Source organism: Macaca mulatta, chromosome 15 (assembly GCF_049350105.2).
Source record: "Macaca mulatta isolate MMU2019108-1 chromosome 15, T2T-MMU8v2.0, whole genome shotgun sequence".
NCBI classification, from domain to species: Eukaryota; Metazoa; Chordata; class Mammalia; order Primates; family Cercopithecidae; genus Macaca; species Macaca mulatta.
The window spans coordinates 8,431,554-8,454,111 of NC_133420.1; the positions used below are offsets into that span (position 1 = coordinate 8,431,554).

The window sequence follows — 22,558 nt, forward strand, 5'->3', positions numbered from 1 at the left end:
GCCTTTGAGGGCAGAGGGCTCATGCCCAAGGCAGGGAGCCCCAAAGGCCTGTCCTTCACACATCACCACTGCCGGGACTCCCTGGGCCATCAGGCCTGATGCTCACAGTCCTGCTGTGCCTCTGCTCGCCTCTCAGCACTGTGACCTGGGTGGCCCTGGCCGTGCTGCTCCACTTCGCCACATAGACACCATCTCCTTATCCCCTGGAACTCTTATACCATGAGTTCCATTATAATCTTCACTTCACACAGGAGGAAACTGAGGCTCACAGAGGTGAAATAACTTACTGAAGGTCACACAACAAGGGGCAAAGCTAGAACTCAAGCCCCGATCTGTGGAACACCAAGACTCATGCCCTTCCCAGCTGCATGAGTAGCTGGCCCTCAGCACCTGCAGAGGACTGGTTCAAGGACCCCATGGATACCAAAATCTGCAGAGGCTCCAGTCCCTGATGTAAAGTAGCATGCTAGGCCGGGCGCGGTGGCTCACACCTGTAATCCCAGCACTTTGGGAGGCTGAGACGGGAGGATCACGAGGTCAGGAGATCAAGACCATCCTGGCTAACACGGTGAAACCCTGTCTCTACTAAAAAATGCAAAAAACTAGCCGGGCGTGGCAGCGGGCGCCTGTAGTCCCAGCTGCTCGGGAGGCTGAGGCAGGAGAATGGTGTGAACCCGGGAGGCGGAGCTTGCAGTGAGCTGAGATCGCGCCACTGCACTCCAGCTCGGGAGACACAGCGAGGCTCCATCTCAAAAAAAAAAGTAGCATGCTACTTGCACAGAACCTGTACACATCCTTCCATGTACTTTTTATTTTTATTTATTTTTATTTTTTTTTGAGTCGGAGTTTCGCTCTTGTTGCCCAGGCTGGAGTGCAATGGCACAATCTCAGCTCACCAAAACCTCCGCCTCCTGGGTTCAAGCGATTCTCCTGCCTCAGCTTCCTGAGTAGCTGGGATTACAGGCATGTGCCACTATGCCTGGTTAATTTTGTATTTTTAGTAGAGACAGAGTTTCTCCATGTTCGTCAGGCTGGTCTCAAACTCCCGACAGTTGATCTGCCTGCCTCAGCTTCCCAAAGTGCTGGGATTACAGGTGTGAGCCACTGTGCCTGGCCAGATACTTTTAAAAACATTTTGAGATGGGGTCTTGCTCTATTGCCCAGGCTGGAGAGGAGTGGCAAAAACTTGGCTCACTGCAGCCTCAACCTCCTGGGCTCAAGCAATCCTCCCTTCTCAGCCTTCTAAGTAGCTGGGACCACAGGCATGTGCCACCATGCCCAGCTAATTTTGTTCATTTTTTTGTAGAGACAGGGTCTTTCTATGTTGCCCTTTCTATGCGGCCTCAAACTCCTGGACTCAAGTGATCCTCCTGCCTGGGCCTCCCGAAGTGCTGGGGTTACAGACATGAGCCACTTTTCCTCACCACCTGGTTTAAATGTAGTTTAAATCATTTCTAGATTACTTAAAATACCTAGTACAATGCCTATAACATCACTTTACTTGTGTGGATTCAGTGCACAAATTCGAGGTTTGTTTTTTGGAACTTTGCGGATTTTTTTTTTTTTTAAGAGATGGGGGCCGGGCGCGGTGGCTCAAGCCTGTAATCCCAGCACTTTGGGAGGCCGAGACGGGCGGATCACGAGGTCAGGAGATCGAGACCATCCTGGCTAACATGGTGAAACCCCGTCTCTACTAAAAAATACAAAAAACTAGCCGGGCGAGGTGGCGGGCACCTGTAGTCCCAGTTACTTGGGAGGCTAAGGCAGGAGAATGGCGTGAACCCGGGAGGCGGAGCTTGCTGTGAGCCGAGATCCGGCCACTGCACTCCAGCCTGGGTGACAGAGCGAGACTCCGTCTCAAAAAAAAAGAATTAAAAAAAAAAAAAAAAAAAAAAAGAGATGGGGATTTGCTTTAAAGAGATGGTGTGGTGGCATGTACCTGTAGTCCCAGCTACTTGGGGGGCTGAAGCAGGAAGATTGCTTGAGCCTGGGAGGGTGAGGCTGCAGTGAGCCATAATCACACCACTGCACTCCAAGCTGAGTGACAGAGCAGGACCCTGAAAAAAGAAAAAAGAAAAAAAGAAAAGAAAGCAAGCCCGTGGGGAAGGAGCCAGGGCAAGTTGGGCAGGGGTTTCTCCTCTTCTAAAGACAGAGGAGCAATAGCATTATGTCCAAGATAATGGCCTGTATTAGTCTGTTTTCTGCTGCTATAACAGAATGCCACAAACTGAATAATTTTAATGAACAGAAATGTATTTGGCTCATGGTTCCGGAGGTGGTGAAGTCCAAGAGCATGGCACAGGCACCTGGTGAGGGCCTTCTTGCTGCATTTATACCATGCAGGGCAAGCCAAGTACACAAGACAGAGAGAAATTGGGGGCCAAATTTATCCTTTTATCAGGAGCCCATTCTTGTGAAAACAAACCCATTCCAGTGATATTGGCATTAATCCATTCAAGAGGGCGGAACTTACTCGCCTCTTAGAGGCCCCACCACTAAATACTGTTGCAAGTTTCCAACATGTGAACTTCTAGGGGACACCTTCAAACTATAGCATGGTCCTCCGGCCCAATTACAGCAGTATTAGGGGAGGAGAGAATGAAGGATCATTCCCAGAGATACAAGCACCAAGTCTACTCCTACCCTGTTGGCCATTCCCAGCTGCCAGGGAGGCTGAAAAAGGTGGTCTTTATCTGGGCAGGCCTCCATCCAGTAGAAATCAGGGACTCGATGACTGAGAAAGGGGGTGCATGGGCATTTGGGGTCAACCTGAAGTCTCCACCTACCATATGTGGTATCTGCACTCCAAGCTCATCTGCAATTACCCATACGGTCTGATTTCCTCGCTTATGATTCCTTCTCAGGGTTCAACATCTGTTTATTGAAGTGTCCATTTGAGTGGACCTCAGAGTGAGGTCAGTTTCTGTCAAGGGTTGTCATGGCAGTTTGAGAAAAAGTCTTTAATTTTGCCCTTCTGCATGAACAGTAGTGTCACTATTTAGAGGATTCTAGGTGAATAGTTATTTTCTCTCTGGCTTCCCTTTCTGCTATGGACAGCCTTGCTGCTCTTCTATCCCCTCTCCTTTTTTTTTTTTTGAGACAGAGTCTCCCTCTGTTGCCCAGGCTGAAGTGCAATGGCACGATCTTGGCTCACTGCAAGCTCCGCCTCCCAGGTTCACACCATTCTCCTGCCTCAGCCTCCCGAGTAGCTGGGACTACAGGCACCCACCACCACGCCAGGCTAATTTTTTGTACTTTTAGTAGAGATGGGGTTTCACCATGTTAGCCAGGATGGTCTTGATCTCCTGACCTTGTGATCCGCCCGCCTCGGCCTCCCAAAGTGCTGGGATTACAGGCGTGAGCCACCTTGCCCGGCTCTATTGCCATTCTTTTGTAGGTGATGCATTCTTTTCCACTGGTTGTTCTCTGTGTTTTAGCCTCTTTCCACTTCCCCACTGCTAACCTTTCCAGGGCCCCACTGTTTCTGAAGAGCTTTGGATTGGTGGCGTCTCCCAAGGGTGCAGCCATCTCCTTCTCTTCTGCATTCTTCTAGACAACCAGCCATGAGAATGAGGGTGAGCCAACGGCTTTTAAAAATTATTATTATTGGACCGGGTGTAGCAGCTCACATCTGTGATCCCAGCACTTTGGGAAGCCAAAGCAGGAGAATCACTCAAGCCCAGGAGTTAGAGACCAGCCTGGGCAACATAGTGAGACCCTGTCTCTCAAAAAAAAAAAAAAAGTTAAATCAGGCATGGTGGTGGATTCCTGTGGTCCCAGCTACTCAAGAGGGTGATGTTGGAAGATTGCTTGAGTCTGGGAAGTCGAGACTGTAGTGAGCCATGGAAGTACCACTGTGCTTCAACCTGGGTGACAGAGTGAGAATAAAATAAATTTAAAAAATCTTACTATGGATGTAAAATTCAAATAACATAAAATTTGCCATTTTAACCATTTTAAAGTGTATAATTTAATGACTTCCAGCATATTTGCAATGTTGTGCAATCATCACCTCTGCCTAATTCCAGCACATTTTCTTCACCCTAAACAGAAGCCCAATACCCATTAACACTCACTCCCATTTGTCTCCTCCCCAGCCCCTGGCAACCTCCCAGGCTCAAACAATCCTCCCACCTCAGACTCCTGAGTAGCTGGGACCACAGACATGGACCACTATGCCTGGCTAATTTTCTTTTTTTTTTTTTTTTTTTTTTTTGAGACGGAGTCTCGCGCTGTCGCCCAGGCTGGAGTGCAGTGGCCGGATCTCAGCTCACTGCAAGCTCCGCCTCCCGGGTTTGCGCCATTCTCCTGCCTCAGCCTCCTGAGTAGCTGGGACTACAGGCGCCCGCCACCTCGCCTGGCTAGTTTTTTGTATTTTTTAATAGAGACGGGGTTTCACTGTGTTAGCCAAGATGGTCTAGATCTCCTGACCTCATGATCCGCCCATCTCGGCCTCCCAAAGTGCTGGGATTACAGGCTTGAGCCACCGCGCCCGGCCGATTTTTTTTTTTTTTTTTTTGATAAATAGCATCTCACTATGTTGTCCAGGCTGGTCTCTAACTCCTGGGCTCAACTGATCCTCCTGCCTTGGCCTCCCAAAATCGTGAGATTACAGATGTGAACCATCATTAATCCACCTTCTCTCTCTATGGATTTGCCTTTTGTGGACATTTCATATAAATGGGATCAAGATGTGGTCTTTTGTTTTTGGCTTCTTTCCTGTAGGCCCTAATATCTTTAAGATTCATCCATGCTGTAACATGTATCATTCCTTTTTATGACTAATATTCTGTTGTATAAGAATATGCCACATGTCCGGGCGCGGTGGCTCAAGCCTGTAATCCCAGCACTTTGGGAGGCCGAGACGGGCGGATCATGAGGTCAGGAGATCAAGACCATCCTGGCTAACACAGTGAAACCCCGTCTCTACTAAAAAAATACAAAAAACTAGCCGGGCGAGGTGGCGGGTGCCTGTAGTCCCAGCTACTCGGGAGGCTGAGGCAGGAGAATGGCGTAAACCCGGGAGGCGGAGCTTGCAGTAAGGTGAGATCCGGCCACTGCACTCCAGCCTGGGCGACAGAGCGAGGCTCCGTCTCAAAAAAAAAAAAGAATATGGCACATTTTGTTTATCCATTCATTGGCTGATAGACATTTGTTTTTTTCCTGCCTTTTGACTATTATGAACAATGCTGCTATGAACATTTCTGTACAAGTTTTGTTTTTTTTTTTTTGAGCACGTGTTTTCGGTTGTTTTGGGTATATACCTAGGAATGGAATTGCTGGATCATATGGTAATTCCATGTTTAACTTTTTCAGAAACTGCCAAGCTGTTTTCCACAGTGACTGTACCATTTTACATTTCCCCAGCAATACATGAGGGCTCTAATTATTTCACATCCTTGCCAACATTTATTTTTCTTTTTGCAAAAATTACAGCCATCCTACTGGGTGTTAAGTGGAATCTCACTGTGGCTTTGATTTTGCACATCATTGATGACTCATGGTGTTGAGCATCTTTTCATGTATTTTTTTGCTGTTGAGTTGTATAAGTTCTTTATATATTATGGATACTATGTCATTATCAAACATATGATTTGTTGATGTGTTCTCCTATTCTTTGGGTTGTCTTTTCACTTTCTTGATATGATGCACAAAAGTTTTTAACTTTGATGAAGTCAAATGTGTCAATTTTTTCATTTGTTGCTTGAACTTTTACTTTACTACCAAGGAATCCTTTGTCAAATCCAAGGTCTTATAGATTTACCTCTATGTTTTCTTCCAAGAGTTTTATGGCTTTCACTTTTTTTTTTTTTTTTTGAGATAGAGTCTTGCTCTGTCACCCAGGCTGGAGTGCAGTGGCACAATCTGGGCTCACTGCAACCTCCACCTCCCAGGTTCAAGTGATTCTCCTGCCTCAGCCTCCCAAGTAGCTGAGATTACAGGTGCCGCCACCACACTCGGCTAATGTTTTTATTTTTAGTAGAGATGGGGTTTCGCCATATTGGACAAGCTGGTCTTGAACTCCTGACCTCATGATACACCCGCCTCAGACCCCCAAAGTGCTAGGATTACAGGTGTGAGCCACCACGCCCGGCCTGGCTTTCACTGTTATATGTAGGTCTTTGATCCATTTTGAGTTAATTTTTATATATGGGGTGAGATAAGGGTCCACATTCATTCTTTTTGAAAAAACTTTTTTTGATAGAGATGGGGGTCTTACCATGTTGCCCAGGTTGTTCTCAAATTCCTGGACTCAAGCAATCCTCCCATCTTAGCCTCCTAAAGTGCTAAGCTTACAGGCATGAGCCACCTCACCCGGCCCAACTTCATTCTTTTTTTTTTTTTTTTTTTTTTTTTTTTTTTTTTTTGAGAGAGGGTCTCACTCTGTCACCCAGACTGGAGTGCAGTGGCACGATCTTGGCTCACCACAACCTCTGCCTCTCAGGCTCTAAGCAGTTCTCCTGGCTCAGCCTCCCAAGTAGCTGGGATTACAGGCATACACCACCATGCCCAGCTAATTTTTGTATTTTTAGTAGAAACAGGGTTTCACCATGTTGGCCGAACTGTCTAGAACTCCTGACCTCTAATGATCCACCCGCCTCGGCCTCCCAAAGTGCTGGGATTACAGGTATGCACCAGCTTCAACTTCATTCTTTTGCATGTGAATATACAGTTACCAGAGCACCGTTTGTTGAAAAGACTATTTTTTCCCCATTGAATAGTCTTGGTGCCCTTGTCAAAAATCAATTGACCACAGATATATGGTTTATTTCTGGACTGTCAATTCTGTTTCATTGATCTGTATGTCTATGCTTGTGCCAGTACCACATTGTATTAGTCTATTCTCACGCTGGTAATAAAGACATACCTGTGACTGGGTAATTTATAAAGGAAAGAGGTTTAATACACTCACAATTCCACGTGGCTGGGGAGGCCTCACAATCATGGCAGAAGGCAAAGGAAGAACAACAGCACATCTTACATGGCAGCAGGCAAGAGAGCGTGTGCAGGGACTCTCTTCCTCCCTTCCTCCCTTCCTTCCTTCCATCTCTCTCTGTCACTCAGGCTGGAGCACAATGCTGCAATCAAGGCTCACTGCATCCTTGAACTCCTGGGCTCAAGTGATCCTCCCACCTCAGTATCCCAAGTAGTTGGGACTACGGACGTGTCCTACTATGACTGGTTAATTTTTAAACTTTTTTTGTAGAGACAGGGTCTAATTTATAGCCCAGGCTGATCATGAACTCCTAGCCTTAGCACTTCTCCTGCCTCAACTTCCTAAAGTACTGGGATTACATGTATGAGCCACTGTGCTCAGCCTAGGATTGGTTTCTTATGAGACCTATCTCCTTGGCTTGTAGACAGCCATCTTCTTCCTATATCTTCACTTCTGTGCATGTCTGTGTCTAGATATTTTTCTTCTTATAAGGACACATGTCATATTAGATTATGGCCCACCTTAATGATCTTATTTTAACTTAATGACTTCTTTAGAGGCACTGTCTCCAAATGCAGTCACATTCTGAGGTACTGAGGGTTAAGACTTCAACATATAGATTTTGGAGGCTGGCCAGGCACAGTGGCTTATGCCTGTAATCCCAGCACTTTGGGAGGCTGAGGCAGGTGGATCACTTGAGGTCAGGAGTTCAAGACCAGCCTGGCCAACATGGTGAAACCCTGTCTCTACTAAAAATACAAAAATTAATCAGGTGTGTTGACACATGGGTATCGTCCCAGATACTCAGGGGGCTGAGGCAGAAGAATTGTTGGGACCCAAGAGGTGGAGGTTGCAGTGAGACGAGATGTGCCATTGCACTCCAGCCTGGGTGACAAAGCAAGCATCTCAAAACAACAACAACAACAAAAGAAAGTAGGGTGTTGGCTATGCACATTGGCTCATGCTTGTAATCCCAGTACTTTCAGAGGCCAAGGCAGGTGGACTGCTTGAGCCTAAGAGTTGGAGACCATTCTCGGCAACATGGCAAAACCCATCTCTACAAAAAACATACACATAAAAATTAGTCAGGCGTGGTAGTATGCACCTGTAGTCCCAGCTACTTGGGAAACTGAGATGGGAGGATCACTTGAGCCTAGAAGGCAGAGGTTTCAGTGAGCCAAGATCCTCCAGCCTGGGCAACAGTGACTCTGTCAGGAAAGAAAAGAAAAGAAAAGTAGAGAAAGGAAAAGAAGAGAAAATGGTGGCCAGGCGCGGTGGCTGACACCTGTAATCCAAGCACTTTGGGAGGCCAAGGCCGGCAGATCACAAGGTCAGGAGATCGAGACCATCCTGGTTAAGATGGTGAAACCCATCTCTACTAAAAATACAAAACAAAAATGTATCCGGGCATGGTGACAGGCGTCTGTAGTCCCAGTTACTTGGGAGGCTGAGGCAGGAGAATGGCGTGAACCCGGGAGGTGGAGCTTGCAGTGAGCCGAGATCCTGCCACTACACTCCAGCCTGGGCGACAGAGCGAGACTCCGTCCCCCCAAAAAAAAAAAAAAAAAAAAGAGAAAATGGAGTGTTAAAGTCTCCAACTCTTATTGTTGGACTAATGTTTCTCGCTTCAATTCTGTCACTTTTTGCTCATATGTTTTGGAGCTTTGTTGTTATGTGCAGGGATGTTTATAATTGTTATATATTTTTAATTCATTGAGCATTTTAGTATTATATAATGTCTTTGTTTCTTATAACAATTTTTGTCTTAAAGTCTATTCTGTCTAATATGAGTATAGCCAGGTCAGCTCTCATTTAGTTACTGTTTACATAAAATATCATCTTTTTTTGTACTTTTAACCTATTTTATTGTTTGACTGTAAAGTGAGTATCTTACATATACACAGCATATAGTTAGATCCTGGTTTTTAAAAAAATCCATTCTGTCAGTCTCTGCCTTTTACTTGGAGAATTTAATTCATTTAGATTTAATATAATTATTTATGCAGAAGTATTTACTTCTGTTATTTTTCTATTTGTTTTCTAAATATCCCTTTTTTAACATTCAAAATTGATTTATTTAAAGGTTTCACAATAGCTATGTCCAGACATTTAGACTTAGGGGAAGTAAAATTAAAAGAGGATACTTTTTTTCCCAAGGAGAATTTCTTTAAAACCAAACACATTGCTAAATAGCAACATTATACCTGGTAAACAGTAACTGGCAACAAAATAAGTTCTCCCCAAACCAGTCCCAGATACTGTTTAATAACCAAGATACAAACTAATTTTGTTGTAAGAAGCCTAGACCAATTTTATCAAACATGTCCTTGGTTAGATATCCAGTTTCATTTAACGTTTTGAAAGTTCATTTGACAGTCCGTCAAGTCCCTCATACATACCAGTTCCTTGTGTTGCACCAGTGGCTTGAACATACCATGTTCGGTTACGAAGAGACTGAAGACCTAGTTTATCTATCATTTTGCTGATGGCCATAGCATTTGGCAAATCCTGTTCATTTGCAAAAAGCAGCAGCACTGCATCTCTCAAGTCATCTACCAGAAGCATTTTCTGCAGCTCATCTGCTACTTTCTGAATTCTTCCATGATCATTACTATCTACCACAAAAGCAAGACCCTGAGTATTCTGGAAGTAATGCTTCGAGAGAGGTCTAATTCTATCCTGACCACTAACATCCCATACTGTGAACAAATGTTCTTATACTCTGTTTCCACATTAAAACCAGTGGTAGGAGGCTGGGCATGGTGGCTCACGCCTGTAATCCCAGCACTTTGGGAGGCCGAGGCGGGGGAATCACTTGAGGTCAGAAGTTTGAGACCGGCCGGGCGCGGTGGCTCAAGCCTGTAATCCCAGCACTTTGGGAGGCCGAGACGGGTGGATCACGAGGTCAGGAGATCGAGACTATCCTGGCTAACACGGTGAAACCCCGTCTCTACTAAAAAATACAAAAAACTAGCCGGGCGAGGTGGCGGGCGCCTGTAGTCCCAGCTACTCGGGAGGCTGAGGCAGGAGAATGGCGAACCCGGGAGGCGGAGCTTGCAGTGAGCTGAGATCCGGCCACTGCACTCCAGCCTGGGCGACAGAGCAGACTCCGTCTCAAAAAAAAAAAAAAAAAAAAGAAGTTTGAGACCATCCTGGCCAACATGGTGAAACTCTGTCTCTACTAAAAATATAAAAATTAGCCCAGTGTGGTGGCAGACGCCTGTAATCCCCAGCTGCTGGGGAGGCTGAGGCAGGACAATCACTTGAACCCGGGAAGCGGAGGTTACAATGAGCCACGATTGCGCCACTGCACTCCAGCCTGGGCCACTGATGAAGCGAGATTCCATCTCAAAAACAAAAAACAAACAAACAAAAAACAGTAGTAGGAATGGTGATGACTATCTCTCCTAACTTCAGTTTATACAGAATGGTCATCTTACCAGCAACATCCAATCCAAACAGCAAAATGTGCATTTACTTCTTGCCAAAGAAGCAGGAGAAGAAGGAGGAGATGGTGAGGCCCATGGTGGTAGTGCCACTTGCAATGAGCAGAGGCGGAAGGAGTTTGGGGCAGCCCTCTGCTTTCTCCTTACACACTTGCAGGCAAACTGGACAAGAGAGAAGAGAAAGAGTGGAGGAAGAAAGAGGGAGGCAGGAACATCTCACTGGCCGCTGTGCCAATGAAGCTCTGGGACAGGAATTCTCAGGGAGAGGACCTTCTGGGTGACTGGCAAGGCAGCTCCAGCTCTAACCTTTAGGCTAAGACTGCACCACGTCACACGGTGACCACAGCGACTCCCAAATACCTTAACTTTTTTTATACCCCTGTTCGTCCACTGCCTTTTTTTTTTTTTTTTCCTAGACAGAGGGTCTCACTCTGTCGCCCAGGCAGGAGTGCAGTGGCATGATCTCTGCTCACTGCAACCTCTGCCTCCCTAGTTCAAGCGATTCTCCTGCCTCAGTCTCCCGAGTTAGGTAGGATTACAGGTGCCCACCACCACGCCTGGCTGATTTTTGTATTTTTAGTAGAGACAAAGTTTCACTATGTTGGCCAGGCTGGTCTCGAACTTCTGACCTCAGGTGATCCTCCCGCCTTGGCCTCCCAAAGTGCTGGGATTACAGGCACAAGCCACCATGCCCACCCCCTCCACTGCTGCTTTTGTGTTAGGTACTTGGAGGTGTACCATTCTGATTTCCTTCTCTTTAAATATATATTTTGTTTTTTAAAAATTATTTGCCCTAGGGATTACAATTAACATCTTAATTCATAACAGAATTCCGATTAATTTTAACAGTATCCAAAAACTTTGCTTTTATATTGGCTTATCCCTCATCTTGTTCTAATTAAAAATTACATACATATACATTGTGTGCACTGACATATATTTAGAATTATGCAGTTCATTTGAAAGGGAAAGAAGAGTTACTAAACCAAAAATGTATTATTAATGGTGACTTTTACATTTGCATATGTAATTACCTTTATTGGTATTCTTTATGTCTTTTTTTTTTTTTTTGAGACCGGGGTCTCACTTTGTCACCCAGGCTGGAGTACAGTGGTGCGATCTTGGTTCACTGCAACCTCCGCATTCAAGCGATTCTCCTGCCTCAGCCTCCTGAGTAGCTGGGATTACAGGTGTACGCCACTATGCCAGACTAATTTTTGTATTTTTAGTAGAGACAGAGTTTCACCACGTTGGCCAGGCTAGTCTCGAACTCCTGATCTTGGGATCTGCCCGCCTTGGCCTCCCAAAATGCTGGGATTACAGGCATGAGCCACTGCACCTGGCCTATTCTTTATCTCTTTACATGGATTCAAGTTACTGTCTAGTGTTCATTTATTCCAGCCTGACTCCCTTTAGCATTTCTTAAATGGCAGGTCTACTAGAAGTAAGCTATCTTGGTTTTTGTTTATCTGGGAACGTCTTAATTTCTCCTTTTTTCTTGAGAAATTGTTTTGCAAGTTATACAATTTTTGGTTGACAAGTTTTTTTGTTTCTTTTAGCACTTTGCATATATCATCCCACTACCTTTTGGCCTTTGTGGTTTTTGATGAGAAGTCCACTGTTAACTTTATTGAGGATCCCTTGTATATGAGTTGCTTCTCTCCCTACTTTCAGGATTTTCTTGTCGTTTTTTTTTTTTTTTTTTTGAGACACAGTCTTATTCTGTTGCCCAGGCTGCTGGAGTGTGGTGGTGCAATGTTGGCTCACTGCAACCTCTGCCTCCTGGGTTCAAGCAATTCTCCTGCCTCAGCCTCCTGAGTAGCTGAGACTACAGGCACCCACAACTATGCCCGGCTAATTTTTGTATTTTTAGTAGAGACAGGGTTTCACCATGTTGGTCAGGCTGCTTTCAAAATCCTGATCTTAGGTGATCCACCCACCTCAGCCTTCCAAAGTCCTGGGATTACAGGTGTGAGACACCAAGCCCCTGCCTTCTTGTCTTTAACTGTTTGATGATAGTGTAGCTTGATATGGATCTATTTGAGTTTATCTCACCTTGAAAAAACTTTTTTGAGTTTCTCGGATATGTAGATTCATATCTTTCACCACAAATTTGGGAAATTTTGGGCCATTATTTACTGAAATGATCTTTCCTCCTTACTCTTTCTCTCGTATTCCTCTCTGACTCCCATTGTACATATACTGGTATGCTTGATAGTGTCCCACAGCTTTAAGGCTTTGTTAATTTTTTTTTCTTTATTCTTTTTTCCTTTCTTTTCCTCCAATGGCATAATTTCAATTGACTTATCTTTATGTTTGCTGATTATTTTTTCTGTCTTCTCAAATATGCAATGAAATTTCTCTAGTGAATTTTTAATTTCAGATGAGATTGGGTTCATTCAGGGTGTTACGGCTGTCGATGGAATTTTTAATTTCAGTTATTGTTCTTTTCAACTCTAATCTTTCTATTTGGTTCCTTTTTTTTTTTTTTTTTTTTTGAGACAGTGTCTCCTTCTGTCACCCAGGCTGGAGTGCAGTGGCGCGATCTCTGCTCACTGCAAGCTCCATCTCCTGGGTTGACGCCATTCTCCTGCCTTAGCCTCCTGAGTAATTGGGACTACAGGCGCCCGCCGCCACGCCCGGCTAATTTTTTTGGGTTTCTAGTAGAGACGGGGTTTCACCGTGTTAGCCAGGATAGTCTCGATCTCCTGACCTCGTGATCCACCCGCCTCGGCCTCCCAAAGTGCTGGGATTACAGGCGTGAGCCACTGCGCCAGGCCTATTTGGTTCCTTTTTATAATTTCTCTTTATTTCTCTTTTCTATTTGGTGAGATATCATGCTCATAGTTTCCTTTGGCTCTTTGTACATGGTTTTCTTTAGCTCTTGAGCATATTTAAGAGTCGATTCAAAGTCTTTGTGTAGTAAGTCCAATGCTTGGGCTTCCTAAGGATGACTTCCTATTAATTCCTTTTTTTTGTCCCTGTGTATGAGCCACACTTTCTTTGCTTCTTTGCATGCCTTGTAGCTTTTTTGTTGAAAACTGGACATTTCAAATATTATGATGCAGCAACTCTGGAAATCAGATCCTCCCCCCTCACCAGGGATTGTTGCTGCCATCTAAGTGTAATTGCTGTCATTCATTTGGTGACTTTTCTGAACTAACTTTGTATAACCATCCCTTTCCTGTTTCTCAACTGAATTTTCCAATTTTTGTGCTTTTCATCTCTGTTTCTCTAAGCTTCATTCTAGCTGATTTCCTCAGATCTATCTTTCAAGGAACTAACTCTTTCTTCAGTTTTGTCTAAGCTTGTTTTCCGAGATAGAGTCATGCTCTGTCACCCAGGTTAGAGTGCAGTGGTGTGATCTCAGCTCACTGCAACCTCTGCCTCCCAGGTTCAAGCAATTCTCCTGACTCAACCTCCCGAGTAACTGGGATTACAGGTGTGCACCGCCATGCCTGGCTAATTTTTGTATTTTTAGTAGTAATGGGGTTTGACCGTGTTGGCTAGGCTGGTCTCAAACTCCTGACCTCATGATCTGCCCACCTCGGATTACAGGCATGAGCCACTGTGCCTAGCAGAGGTAGGTATTTATTGTACCCATCTTACAGATGTGAAGACTAAGACTCAGTGGGGGTCACCTGTCCTGTCTTTTTTTTTTTCTTTTTTTTTTCCAGACAGGGGTCTCACTGTGCCGCCCATGCACTGGAGTGCAGTGACGCAAACACGGTTCACTGCAGCCTCAAGCTCCTCGGGCTCCAGCGACCCTCCTGCCTCAGCCTCCTGTGTAGCTGGGACCACAGGTGTGCACCACCATACCCGGCTAAATTTTTGATTTTTCATAGATACTGGCACTCACTTTGTTGCCCAGGTTGGCCTCCAACTACGGGGCTCAAGCAATCCCCTACCTCAGCCTCCCAAAGTGTGGGATTGCAGGTGGAAGCCCCTGGGCCCGGCCCACCTGTCTTCTTGTCCTGCCTGCCTCCTTTTGACTGTCTTTCTGCAACCAATTTATGCAGGTGCAGCACAAGTCTCTCTCCCTGTTCACCTGGGCTCCCAGGTTATACCAGAGACCTTTGCACTCCATGTCTTTAAGGACTTTACTATTATTTTTGTGCAAACAATTTTCCATGTTGTGGACGAGAAGAACAGGAAAGTGAGAAGGGCTCAACTCAGTTCCCTCCCTTCCGTGGGGCTCCCCACCCTTTTCCTTCCTTCCCCTCCCCTCCCCTTCCCTTCTTTCTTTTTTTTCTTTTCTTTTCTTTTTCTTTTTTTGAGACAGAGTTTCGCTCTTATTGCCCAGGCTGGAGTGCAATGGCACAATCTCGGCTCACCGTAACCTCCGCCTCCCGGGTTCAAGTGATTCTCCTGCCTCAGCCTCCCGAGTAGCTGGGATTACAGGCGTGCACCACCACGCCCGGCTAATTTTGTATTTTTAGGAGAGATGGGGTTTCTCCATGTTGGTCAGGCTGGTCTCGAACTCCCGACCTCAGGTGATCTGCCCGCCTTGGCCTCCCAAAGTGCTGGGATTACAGGTATGAGACACTGTGCCCAGCCACCCCACCCTTTTCTAAGAGAAGTTTAATGAACTTAGATCTGGGCATTTACTTCCTTGAGTTAATGCCTCACCTTCCCCTACCAAGGTGCAGTCTTCTGAAATATATTTTGTAAATGAAATACGAAGCCACGTTTGGGTTCATGGCTCAGGCTAGTAATTTAACCTCACTGTGCCTCCATTTTCACCTGTAAAGTAGACATAATCATCCCTACGTCATCGAACTGTTCCGGGATTCAATAAAATGGTGTACATAAGGCTGTTGACACAGGGCCTGGCACATAGTAGGCACTAATTATTGCATAATTAAAAACCTCTGCTTCTCCACCCTCCAGAGTTCTCTGTAGCCCAGCCTCTGCTTGGTGGAGACAGAAATTCATTTTCTTTTTTTTTTTTTTGAGACTAAGTCTAGCTCTGTCGCCGAGGCTGGAGTGCAGTGGCCGGATCTCAGCTCACTGCAAGCTCTGCCTCTCAGGTTTACGCCATTCTCCTGCCTCAGCCTCCCGAGTAGCTGGGACAACAGGCACCTGCCACCTCGCCCGGCTATTTTTTTTTTTGTATTTTTTAGTAGAGATGGGGTTTCACTGTGTTAGCCAGGATGGTCTCGAACTCCTGACCTAGTGATCCGCCCGTCTCGGCCTCCCAAAGTGCTGGGATTACAGGCTTGAGCCACCGCGCCTGGCCAGAAATTCATTTTCTTAAAAAGTTGTGCTGAGAGCTGATCCATCCTGGGGAAAGACACATGATAATGAAACTTTCAAGAAACTGATGTATAAATTTTAGTGCCATAATGTAACTGCTCTGTGCCTTAAGGCAGGATCCCCAACCCCTGGGCCTTGGACTGTTACTGGTCCGTGGCCTGTTAGGAACAGGGCCGCACAGCAGGAGGTGAGCAGTTGCGAGCGAGCATTCCCACCTGAGCTCTGGCTCCTGTTAGATCAGCAACGGCATTAGATTCTCACAGGAGCACAAACTGTACTGTGAACTGCGCATGCGAGGAATCTAGGTTGCGTGCTGTTTATGAGAATCTAATGCCTGATGATCTGAGATGGAACAGTTTGATTCCAAAACCATTATCCGTCCCCACTCATCCATGGAAAAATGGTCTTCCATGGTCCCTGGTGCCAGAAAGGCTGGAGACTGCTGCCTTAGGGGGCATTATGGGTGAAGGAGGAGGAGGCAGCTAAGGCCCTGGCTCCTGTATTGGCTGGAGCCTGGCTCTGGGGCCTCCTTTAGTTGTGAGCACGTGGCTGTTTCACTGGTAGATCCTGGGCTACACTGAGGTTTGCAAATAGAGGCTGGAGGGCAGGACAGAGGTGCGGAAGAGAACATTTATTCATTCAACAACTATGTATTGAGCACCCACTAGGTACCAGATACCGTTGAAGGATGTTTAGGGATATCTCATGGACGAGGTGCTCTGCTGTCACGGAGCTGTGAGAGGGTCCACAAGGAGGCTCAGGAAGTAAAACGTCAAGGTAGAGAGGTGAGTGATGGCCAAGGAGGCAAAGGCAGCGGCCTGCTCCCGATCACAGTCCCAGCCTTTGCACACACCCCGCTCCCTTCCCAGAGCTGCGAGATCAGGTTCTATTTTTATCCTCCTGTGACAGGGGAGGAAACCTGGGTCGGGGAGATTAAGTGGCTTCACTTGGGAAACTCAGCAGTACCAGAGGGTGAAACTCCAAGAGCCTGAGGCTAGGAAGGGAGAGGATGATGGGCTGGTTGGGGGCTGGAGGGGACCACAGAGCCACCCCAAATCCCTTCTCAATGGCAGCCTTGCTGACTTTCAGCTGTTTGCCACTGTGGCCCCTAAACTAGTCCTCAGAGATAGTAGCACAGGGGCTGAGATGCTCACATGAGAGTTTCTGTCCTGTTCCCTTACAGATTCTGCTTCCTAGAGACTTCTCCAGCCTCAGGAACACTGGCTCCATGGAACCATCCAGGCCACTCATGAGTGGGTGGGCAGTGGGAAGGGAAAGAAGGGGGACCTTGATTCTTCCATCTGAGCCAGTGCCCAGGGAGGGCCTGGGTTCCTGCCATACTCCTGGGGGTCATCTTAGGGCAGTGGGAGGCCCATCAGGGTTGGGGGCATTTGGTCAGCAGCCTCAGACATGCTGGCTGGTCAGGGCAGCCTGCTGTGCGCATGCACCTGGGCTCCTTGAGGTCAAGACCAGGGGGAAAGGCTTTTTGTTCTGGCCTCGGAAGGAGTGCAGTGGGGTCTGTGTAGGTGGTGAGTGGCCATCCTGGTGGCCAGAGTGCTCAAGATACCCAAGGAGATGAGATGCAGACAGCAGGAATGGGCTGCAGCCTCCAAGGTGGCTAACACAGAAGCCTGTAGTTTGAGGAACTACACTGGGGCTTTGGGGACACAACCAGGATGGTAGTTCTTTTTTTTTTTTTTTTTTTGAGACGGAGTCTTGCTCTGTTGCCCAGGCTGGAACGCAGTGGCCGGATCTCAGCTCACTGCAAGCTCCGCCTCCCAGGTTCATGCCATTCTCCTGCCTCAGCTTCCCGAGTAGCTGGGACTACAGGCGCCCGCCACCTCGCCCGGCTAGTTTTTTTTTTTTTTTGTATTTTTTAGTAGAGACGGGGTTTCACCATGTTAGCCAGGATGGTCTCGATCTCCTGACCTCGTGATCCACCCGTCTTGGCCTCCCAAAGTTCTGGGATTACAGGCTTGAGCCACCGCGCCCGGCCCAAGATGGTAGTTCTAAGGGACCTGCCTGCAGATCCTCACCTCCCACATTCCCCCTCGCCAACCTTCCTGTGCTTGAGGACTGCACTTTGTCCATTTTGCCAACTAGAAAGTCACGGCTGGAACCTTGTCCTAGAGTCCTGGGGTGTAAGAAGGTCCTGGGCTCCCAGCAGAAACAGAGGGGCAGGGCTAGGAAAGGTGCTGGCTTCTCCTGCAAACTCATCCTAAGACCCCAGGGCTTTGGGGTCTCAGCCTTCCTGCAAATTGGCTTCATGACCTTGGGCAGGACCCTTTGCCTCACTGAGCCTGTCAGCCTGGAACAGAACACCTGCCTTCTGGGTGTGCATGGGGTTGAATTGTCTCTATGCTGGCACTCACTTTGTGAATATTGCATAGATGTGTGCATTCCAGGCAGTGGAGCTGCTGCTCAACTTGGAATACACCTGGGGACCCCAGGAGCTTGGGGTGGGTCCAGCCCACACAAAGAAACTCGACCTTGCAGTTGGCAGGTTCAGCAGGCACCGAGGAATCTTGTTTTGTTTTTGACTTTTTTATTGGGGTCAATATACACAACGTGTAACCACCTTAAGTTACAGCTGGATTAAAATTGATTTATGTGGCCTGGTGCAGTGGCTCACGCTTGTAATCCCAGCACTTTGGGAGGGCGAGGTGGGTGGATCATCTGAGGTCAGGAGTTTGAGACCAGCCTGGCCAACATGGTGAAACCCCGTTTCTACTTAAAAAATATAAAAATTAGCCGGGCGTGGTGGCGGGTGCCTGTAATCTCAGCTACTCGGGAGGCTGAGCCAAGAGAATCGCTTGGACCCGGGAAGTGGACGTTGCAGTGAGCCGAGATCGAGCCACTGCACTACAGCACTCCAGCCTGGGTGACGAGAGCGAAACTACTTCTCAAACAAACAAACGAAATTGATTTATGTGTAAACGCAAGTGGTCATCACCCAAAACAAGATACAAAACGCGTCCACGGGCTGAACCTTTCAAGATACAGAAAAAGGGCCGGGGTGGCCCTCTCCCAGAATCTCAGCCTGGGAACCTGGTATCTAGTTGCTGCCCCTCACTGGGCAGATGGGGAAACTGGGGCTTGGGGCGAGAATGTCCCCAGGCAGAGCTGGGGACACCCCTAACTCTTCGCCAGCTCTGGGGACTTGGCGCCCTCTCCAGCCACAGCGAACTTGGGCGCCCGCGGCCCAGCAAGTCAGGGGTTGGGGAGATGGGGACACGGAGGGCGCGGCTGAGCGCGGCTCCTCCCCGGGCGGGGCCGACCTGCCGGCGCGCGCCGACGCCCCGCCCCCCGCCCCCGCCCCGCGCGCGCGCTCCCGACAGGCTAATTAGGCGCGCGGTTTGTTTACAAACACGGGCTCCCGGCAGGTGCGCGCCGCCCCGCCCGTGCGCGGCCGGGGTTCGAGGGTGACTCCCGTGGGCCCCGGGGTGCCCTGGCGGGGGCCGCGGTGCTGGCTGCATTCCCGCTTCTTCCACGCCGTCCTGGGGTACCGGAAAATCCGCCGCCAGGCGCCGTCCCCGACACGGGGTGGGGAGAGCCGCGCGGGCCCGGGCGGGGAACGGCCCACGGGGTCCCACCGTTGCTGCCCTGCCGGGCGGGCTCGGGCCCCGCCCCCGCGCGCCCCCCGGGCCAGGCCCGCTCTCGGCCGGGTCGGCGGGGCGGGCGGGGGCGCGCGGGGCGGGGCGCGGCGCCGGCGGGGCCGGGACATGTAGTCCGCGCTCTGCGGCCTCCCCTGGGCGGCCCCGACGCGGGCCCGGCCGCGGACTACGACTCCCGCCAGGCGCCGCGGCGTAGCGCATGAGCCCTGCTCGGCTCCGGCGCGTCTATTATGCTGCCGGGGCCGGCGAGCCAAAGAGGAGCCGGCCGCGCGGGCCGGGAGGGGACGGCCGCTGGAGCCGCGAGGCCAAGTACGCCTTTCTCTTGCTTCCTTGCGCGCGCGGGGCGGCGGGCGGCGCGGGCGGCGGCGGGTCGGGCCGGGCCGGGGAGCGCGGCCCGAGCGCCCCGCGCAGGCCGCCGGCGCGTCCGGGGGAACCGGGAGCCCGGGGCCGCCGCTGCCGCCGCCTTTGTGCGCGGCCACGATGCAACAAAGCGCGGCGGCCGCCCGGGGTCGCGGCGGCGGTAGCGGCGGCGGCGGCGGCGCGGACTCCGCTCCCCTCCGCCCGCTCCCGCCTGGCCGCCTCCGTCCCGGACTCGGGGGCGTCGCTGCGGCCGGGGCGCGCAGCCCGGAGTTGGCGCGGCCCGCGCGCCCCGCGCCAGCCCGGCCTCCGCGCGCCCTCCCTCACGGAAGGGATTTTTTTCCCCCTTTCCTCCGCCCGCCATCTTTCGAAGGGGGGAACCCAGGGAGGACGCGGAGGGGGAAGGTGCGCGCGGCGGCCCCGGCCTGCGGCCGTGCGCTCCGCGGCGCCACTTTCCCCGCGCCTGTCCCGCCGGCCTCTCTCCAGAGCCGTTGCTGGGGCCCGCGCCTGGGGACCGTCGCCGCGCGCCGCTGCCGGGGCGGGGGGCAAGGCTGGGCTCGGGCCTGGGCTCTGCGCGGCCTCCTCCCAGAGTTACGGGCCCAGAGCTGACTTTGAGCCCCCCTGAGTTGTCGGATTATTGCACCCAAACCAGGGGGAGACCCAGTTCCCGTTTTGAAATCAGCCTGAAAATAGCTTAATCCGGGCGAGGGCGAGTTGGAGCGGGAGGGTCGGGGGTGCTTCCCCTCCTTCCCACTTTTGGGGGCCGCCGGAGTGACAACGTGATACAAGCCCATCCGGGGAGAAATGCGCACCCCGAACCTTGTACACCCACATGGCCCTGGTGGGCTCCCTGTGAATAAAGCTGGGGCGTGCGGGAAGTCTCATTCCACCGGTTGCTCGTATGGGGGCAGGGCCGGGATGGGGGCTTCGCGCGGCCTCCTTTCCCTCGAAGGCGGGCGTCCCAGAACTCGGCCCGCCGAGACCCACCGGGGGCAGGGACCTGGCGTCCATCGTGTGAGTTCCTCCATTGGACCCAGTCCTTGAGTGGTTGCGATCCTTAATTTTGGTTGAAAGCTTTCTGCTCAGAAATATATAGCTGGGGTTTCTCCTCCTCAGATTAAACTTGGCCATTGTCTACAAAAGTTAACCAGGAGGGGAGACTGTAGTGCATTGGTGGGCAGAGTAATTGGACTGGAACTGCAAGAGACAGCTTCGTGTGTTCCGTCCTCCCCCGCCCTCCCCTGTGAGAAGAAACAGAAGAGGAAAAGAATTTTCTCTTTCCCTGCTCTTTTGTAGCCTTTTCCCCTTACTCTTTACTTTACTTTTTTTTTTTTTTTTTTTTTTTTGAGATGGAGTCTCGCTCTGTCACCCAGGCTGGAGTGCAGTGGCCGGATCTCAGCTCACTGCAAGCTCCGCCTCCCGGGTTCACGCCATTCTCCTGCCTCAGCCTCCCAAGTAGCTGGGACTACAGGCGCCCGCCACCTCGCCCGGCTAATTTTTTGTATTTTTTAGTAGAGACGGGGTTTCACCGTGTTAGCCAGCATGGTCTCGATCTCCTGACCTCGTGATCCGCCCATCTCGGCCTCCCAAAGTGCTGGGATTACAGGCTTGAGCCACCGTGCCCGGCCTACTCTTTACTTTAAAATGGAGGGTTTCTTCCTGGGTCCATGCAGTGGACCCGGGGAGATTCTGAAATCTGTGCAAAGTTGTGTGGCATTTTTCTGCGGAAAGTAGTTTGTTACTGGCTTCCAACGGGGTCTAAGGAAGGTCTAAATCCCTGCAAGGGGCTGGCCTTATGGGTTAGGGACACCTCCCTCCCGGGTCCTTCCCTGGCAGCCCTGATGCAGCCTCTCATTTGCAAATAAAGGTCTGTGTTTGCCGTTTTCTCTGTTGAGGCCTTGATGTGTGCTGGTCGTTACTGATCAAGAAAGATAAGGCACTCGCTGTGATGGGACAGCGAGCCGGGGCGTTTCTTTCTGACCTTACCGGTAGCCTCGGAGGCCGGGTGCCTCAGCAGGGCACCGGGTGCCTGGAAAGACTGTGGGAGCAGCTCCAGCCTGAGCCCTGCCGCTGGGACATCCGGGGAGGAGGGATTTCAAAAGCTTTCTCCGGGTGGGCAGTCACTGCGTTTTTATTTTTGTTTTGTTTTTAGAAAGCAGAGTAATTACTTTCCTTTGACAACTCGCGCCTGCGTCGGAAGTGAGTGAGCTTTGAATGAAGGACGGGACTTGCAAACACTCCGTGCCCTCCACTCTGAAGTAGTCATACCCAGAAAGTGAAAGTGGGGGTGTGCAAAGCGGAGCAGCCAGGCCTGCTGCAGCCTGCGGTCCCTTCCTCTGCCCTCTTCCTCCAGGCTCTGGAGGTGCCAGCAGCAGGAACCCTGTGCACCAGGTGGGCGGTGATGGCCTCGTCCCATTCCTGATGCCACCAGGAAGTGCCACCACTTTCTCTGAGGCATGGTGGCTCCGGGTTTCCCAAGTAGGGTGATTGGCACAAAACCAACAGCTGTGCTGTGTCTGTCCAGCCGCTCGTCGGCCCAGTTCTCCATGGGAAGAGCCATGTTTTACGGTGGATACACAGGGTACTGGGGCGGGGTGTGGGGAGCCGGAGCCTACCTTTCCCGGCATTGCTGCCTGGGAGGTGGGGGTGTGCCTGAAGTCATGCTGCAGGTGTCTTGGTTTTCAAAGCAGTTGAAGCAGTTGGTCAGAGGATCCTCCTCTTGCTTCCTTGACCCAATCATCAAGGTATAACTGACCTGACGGGGTTCCTGTCCCAGGCAGGTGCCTTTTTTTTTTTTTTTCCGCCTTGAGATGGAGTCTCGTGTTGTCACCCAGGCTGGAGTGCAGTGGCACGATCTCAGTTCACTGCAACCCCCACCTCTCGGGTTCTAGTGGTTCTCCTGCTTCAGCCTCCCAAGTAGCTGGAATTACAGGCGTCTGCCACCATGC

The 22,558-nt window shown here is 49.9% G+C and overlaps 1 protein-coding gene, 1 long non-coding RNA gene and 1 pseudogene across 20 annotated transcripts in view; 1 reads left to right on the forward strand and 2 right to left on the reverse strand.

The window, feature by feature from the left end:
- Window positions 1-22,558, forward strand: part of BRD3 (bromodomain containing 3) — a 109,115-nt gene that overhangs the window by 51,760 nt on the left and 34,797 nt on the right. For 10 of the 18 annotated variants that reach the window (XR_013404619.1, XM_028834368.2, XM_077965417.1 and 7 more), the window contains exon 1: window positions 19,446-19,562. The exons of 2 other annotated variants lie outside the window; for them this stretch is intronic. The gene's annotated coding sequence lies outside the window, so the exon portion shown is untranslated. 18 annotated transcript variants of the gene reach the window in all.
- Window positions 4,188-6,331, reverse strand: LOC144334976 (uncharacterized). Its single transcript, XR_013405317.1, has 2 exons — window positions 5,059-6,331; window positions 4,188-4,244 (listed from the first exon to the last, which is right to left on the reverse strand). It is a non-coding gene; the product is annotated as an uncharacterized LOC144334976 (long non-coding RNA).
- Window positions 8,257-10,462, reverse strand: LOC100429123 (ADP-ribosylation factor 4-like; annotated as a pseudogene). The gene is made up of 2 exons (XR_001439849.3): window positions 10,316-10,462; window positions 8,257-9,690 (listed from the first exon to the last, which is right to left on the reverse strand). The product of XR_001439849.3 is annotated as an ADP-ribosylation factor 4-like (transcript).